A 5521-nucleotide genomic window follows, 5' to 3' on the forward strand; every position below is an offset into this window, starting at 1 on the left:
CATTAACTTTTATAAAATTTATCTTCAAATTTATTCATTAACTTTAATAAAATTTGTTTTCAAATCCGTTTACTCTTCTCTAAATTTAGGTTAAAATACCTTTTTGGTCCCAATTTTCGTCAAATGTTTTCAAATAAGTCATAATTTTGGTTTTGTGTTCAAATAGGTCCCAATTTTCGTCAATTTTGTTCAATTGGGTCCTTTTTTGCTAACACCGTTTAAATCATTAACGGCCATGAACCGTGACTGAACGTGTCACTTCGTGGTTTTTTTGAATTTTTTTAATTTTTTTTAATTTTTTTTTAATTTTATTTTAAATTTTGTTAATTTTTTAAATGTACACGTGTCAACATAGGAGTGTGCCATGTGTCACTTCGTGGTTTTTTTGAATTTTTAAAAAAAATTTAAATTTATTTTTAAATTTTTTTTAAATGTCCACGTGTCAACCCAGTAGCATGCCACGTGTCAAAGTCAATGTTTTAAATTCAATTTGGTCCTTATATTTGTTATTTTTGTTCAATTAGGTCCCAATTTTTGTTAACATTAACCAATTTGGTCCCTCTCCAAATTAAAACCAAATTTAATTTTTATATTAAAATTCATATTTTTTTTTTAAATATCTTTATATAATATATTAAAATTCACATCATTATAATTTTGATATAAAAATTAAATTTGGTCACATCTTCTATAGGGACCAAATTGGTTAATCTTAACAAAAATTAGGACCTAATTGAACAAAAATAACAAATATAGGGACTAAATTGAATATACAATATTGACTTTGACACGTGGCACACTACTAGATTGACACGTGAACATTTAAAAAATAATTCAAAAAAATTTAAAAAAATTTAAAAAAAATTCAAAAAAATAAAATAAAAAATTCAAAAAAACCACAAAGTGACACGTGGCACACTCCTGGGTTGACACGTGTATATTTTAGAAAAATAAAAAAAATTCAAAAAAACTATGAAATGACACGTGGTGGTCACTGTTCATGGCCATTAATGATTTAAACGGTGTTAGAAAAAATGATCCAATTAAACATAATTAACGAAAATTAGAACCATACAAAACCAAAATTAGGACTTAGTTGAAAAAATAAACTAAATTCGTCTCCTTAAGTCCATACAAATTCATCTCGAGCCATAACTTTCTTGTCATATGAACACAACCTTAGATTTGAAAAATTGTTAATCGAAACATACGACCCACAAGAGGATAGGGCTTCCTCGAAGGCAGAGACAATGTCATCGTTGTGGATCTTAGGGAGAACCTACTCCTTCCTGTTCCAGATTCTGGAGTCGTAGGGCCAGGTGGTCTTGTCGATGCGAGAGTAGAAAAGCGATCACCAATACTTGTCGTGGTAGTGGTCTTTATGATGTTCTCCATTTGAATCATGAGCGTGAAGGGCGCTCCAATGGGGCTGGCCCTAACGCGTTTAAAGGGGATTCAATTGGTGGTCTGTGAAGTGAGAAGATCATACCTGGTAATTTATTTTGAACCTGTGAATGTTAATCCTGTGAATGTGATTTCAGTCGGTTGGTTCTATGGAAAGGTTTTGCAATAGTTCTCAGTAGGTTGCATTTGTATGATTCAAAACCCCCAATTTTGAAAAACCTAGATTGGTTTCTACCAACCCTAATAGAGTAGCTCCAACTCCAAATGTTATCGATTCCATTTAAAATCAGTTTTGTAGTTGTTCAACCAAATGCACATTTCTGCAGCTCAAACTTGTTGTTGCTTTCTATTTCATGCCCATTCACGATGACCCTTTTTGAATTGCAGGTGGGACGTTTGCCTTGTATATATTGCTTTGCAGGCATGTCCATATCGGGATCTTGCTCTCCAAGCATGTGGGTTTGAACACAACTAAGGACGTTCAGAAGAGAACTTTGCTTGCCAGGTTCTTCCAAACAAGCGTGGTTGCTTGGAAGGTATTGCTCTTCGTTTAGGCAATTTCAACTTTGGTGGCAGATTTTTTTTTCCCGTTTTTATCACCTTCTAGAGAGGTTAGATTATTTTTTTGTCACTATCAAATGTTTTGATTTGACTAATTTATTTTTAGTGTTGTATGGATGGACTTAGAGCACCTTTTCCTGCGTTAGCAAATGTAAGTTTTGGAGTTTGAACGATTTTTTCTTTGAAACTTGTAATGAGAAGTTCAACTTCATGCATAGTATAATATCATTTTATGTGTATTGATATGCACCAGATTCATGGTTATCCCTGCTCTGACTTCTATGTCATATGATCCCACACATATGTCTCCAATATAAAATATTTGCTAGTCTCGAGGAACATGAAATAATCCTAATGTATGTGCTTACATCTTATTTTTTCTTTTTCATACAAAGTTAAATAAAGTTAAATGCTACACTAGATAGCGAGAAGAGAAGGATTTACTAACCTCTGCTGACAAAAAATATTTGTCTACAACTTGTTAGCAATACAACGGTTGCAATTGTGGCTGCATCAAGTATGTTTGTTTATAATTTCCCGCAATATCAACAATGGTGATGAGACTACACACGACTATAATTTAAAACCTCGTGCCTATGAGATCCATTATGAGTATTTGATGCATAGTTAACCATGCAGGAGGAACTTGATGGTTGTAATGAATACAACAATTTCCAGCATGGCTCAATTAACACTACTCTGCAGCTTATCTAGGACTGGGAAAACATTGACCTTGTTTTCCATATTGGAGATATTTGCTATGCAAATGGTTACCTTTCTCAATGGGATCGATTTTCAGCACAGGTAGAGCCAATTGCTTCAGCTGTGCTTTACATAACTGCAAGGTTTTTATACAGCTAACCAAAAAATTAGTCTAGGAGGTGTTTTATTTTATTTATTTATAATAATAATAATGATACTTTTGTGGTGTCTTTTTTTTCTTTTTAAGTTGTTAGTTTTTGTTAGCGAGGGAGTTGAATCCACAGCCTCTCTCACTTTTCCTTTTAAATTCCACCAAACTAATCTTATTTTTCCAAATTGTTAATTCTTGTGGTGTCTTTGGCCTTATAGTGGGAACCATGAGCAAGATCCTTTTAAGAGCTGTATCTTTCACTTTGAGATATAGGACTCATTCACAAAGTTGTACGAAGAAATAGCAAGCGGTTAGTGGAGTTGCTTTTGAGATATGTTCTTGAGAATGTTTCAGATGAACTAGGACCTGAAGTCAAGACTCTAGTTGACAGAGAGAAGAAGACCTTTTTGTTTAGTTAGTGATGTTTAGACAATGACATTTAATATTGTCTATTTTGTGTTTAAATATATCAATCATTGAGCACTTTGAAATTGTTGAATCAATAAAAGCTGTGAGAGGGAGCTGGAACGTCATTAGTGTAAAAATAGAGCGAAATGACTAGTAATGCGCACTGTATCCTCGTATTTGAAATATATATCTTTATTTCACAATATTATTTGATCTTACTTTAACTTTTGATATGTAATAACTATTACAAAAATGATTGTTTTTTGGGTTATATTTGGCATTTTTGAGGTTTTAAACCCCACTAAGGACATTTCTCACGGTTTACCATTCTCCAGGAAGAGTTAGCATAACTAACAGATTATCGGAGCTTTTAGCAATTTCTAAACAAGTCAAACTTACCGGCGGCGGTTTATAAAACCCTAGTATTATCTGGGATTTTTGAAACCTTTGTTATTTTTGAAACTTCGACTATTGCTTGGAGTTTTTAAACTTCCACTACTGGGACTTTTGAAACCTATGCTATTACTTGGAGTTTTGAAACTCTGTTACTGTCTGAGGTTTTTTAAAGTGTTTGAGGTTTCTGAAAGCCTGGAGTTTATAGGTTTATAATAATAATGAATACCTTTTTATCAGGAAAGCTTACAACATATATTAGCATCGTTCAGAAATTTGTTTTTAAGGTAGTTCCAATTCTCAATCTATTATATGATGTAGTCTGCATCACATTATCATGCAGGACTTTGGGACATCATAAAATTAGAAGGGTAGGATCATAAAACATCAGAATGACAGTTTTATTAAACAAGTAATGTTCAATATGAATTTACAAGTCACATGCCTCAATTTCCCAGTTTCTAGACAATTAGACATTGGACTAACTTATAACCAGAGACCCTTTCCCAGATTTTGTGAAAAAACAAAATTGTGTTCCAATGTCCTGTCTTGAAGTGAAAAAGCTACACTTACTGGTATAAATTATCAAAATATTAAAGTATGAAGTATTGATGTTTTGTCTTCTGTGTAATAAGGTCCATTCATTAGCAAACATGTTTTATATCTCAACAGCTTGTATGACTGTGTAATGAGCTAGGCACCATTAAGTTAACTTCTTTTTCATTCTTTCAATCGATTATATATATATATATATATATATATATATATATATATATATATATATATATATATATAATATATATATATATATATATATATATATATATATATATATATATATATATATATATATATATATATATATATATACCACATATACCACATTAAAGGTGCAAGTGCAAGTGACTGAAGTTAACATCCACTTATATGATCTTATTTATTCTACGGAGTAGTATACAACAAATATATATATATATATATATATATATATATATATATTGTGTACTTAGAAAAAAATATCCATAAAGCTCTTCCGAGTGAGCCAATCCAACAAAATCAAATGGATAATCTCGTTTACATCTTCATCTTCGGATTGCTAGTTTCAACTACACCTGCAGATACATAAAACCATGTTTATAACAATTCATCATCCAAACAACTAAGAAGAATATCGAAAAGAGAAACTTGCAACCTCGTTAATTAATTTTTTTTTGTGTAGTATCAAAACAATGTTGGGTAAACCTTGACCACATAAAGGAAACTCCTGTGGGAATCAAACATAATTGTTTTGTCATAAACAGATGCAAGAACATAATCCAAGGTTTTTAAAGTAAAGTCTCCTAGTATATATAGTGTATTTGTGATTACAATGTGATTATTTGTAATTTTCCGTATATCAACACATGTTAAGAAGCTGCTATTATATTGAATCCAGCTTATAGAAAAGGAGAAAAATGTTGAGTAATGTGCACGCACTGTGCATACCTCTCAGGCAAACAGTTCGTCAATAATTGGATTTACAGCCGTAAATTTCATTGACAAGAACTGCATGCAGTGATAAACATTGTAAGTCACGCGCGGACTTTAATTCAAGTGTCCTTACACTTGAAAGCATAAAAAATTCAACATATTCCAACATGAACAGTGAAGAGCCTAATTAATTTCACAGGGACCAACAAACTCTAACCTCGACTTGTCATTGAAGAGACTGAACATAGTTAATGATTTCATCAAGCATTCCAGCTTTGCCTGCACTTTTGTTGCAACCTGGAACCAAATCTTGCAAATACTTCATTCTCTCACTAATTTTCTCTCTTCTGACCTGCATCAAACAATTTAATGAATTAACTAGTACTAATATATATATATATATATATATATATATATATATATATATATATA

General features: G+C 31.6%; 1 long non-coding RNA gene across 3 annotated transcripts; it reads left to right on the forward strand.

Annotated features, from left to right (window-relative positions):
• The first annotated feature begins 1137 nt into the window (after nt 1-1137).
• Nucleotides 1138-3301, forward strand: LOC114166045. 3 transcript variants are annotated; one of them, XR_003599837.1, is made up of 4 exons: nt 1138-1492; nt 1792-2321; nt 2451-2769; nt 3037-3301. It is a non-coding gene; the product is annotated as an uncharacterized LOC114166045 (long non-coding RNA). The 3 variants fall into 3 exon arrangements; XR_003599838.1 differs by having other exon boundaries at nt 1792-1940; nt 2072-2769; XR_003599836.1 differs by having other exon boundaries at nt 1792-2769.
• The last annotated feature ends 2220 nt before the right edge of the window (nt 3302-5521 follow it).

Source organism: Vigna unguiculata, chromosome 10 (genome assembly GCF_004118075.2).
Source record: "Vigna unguiculata cultivar IT97K-499-35 chromosome 10, ASM411807v1, whole genome shotgun sequence".
Classification (NCBI taxonomy): Eukaryota; Viridiplantae; Streptophyta; class Magnoliopsida; order Fabales; family Fabaceae; genus Vigna; species Vigna unguiculata.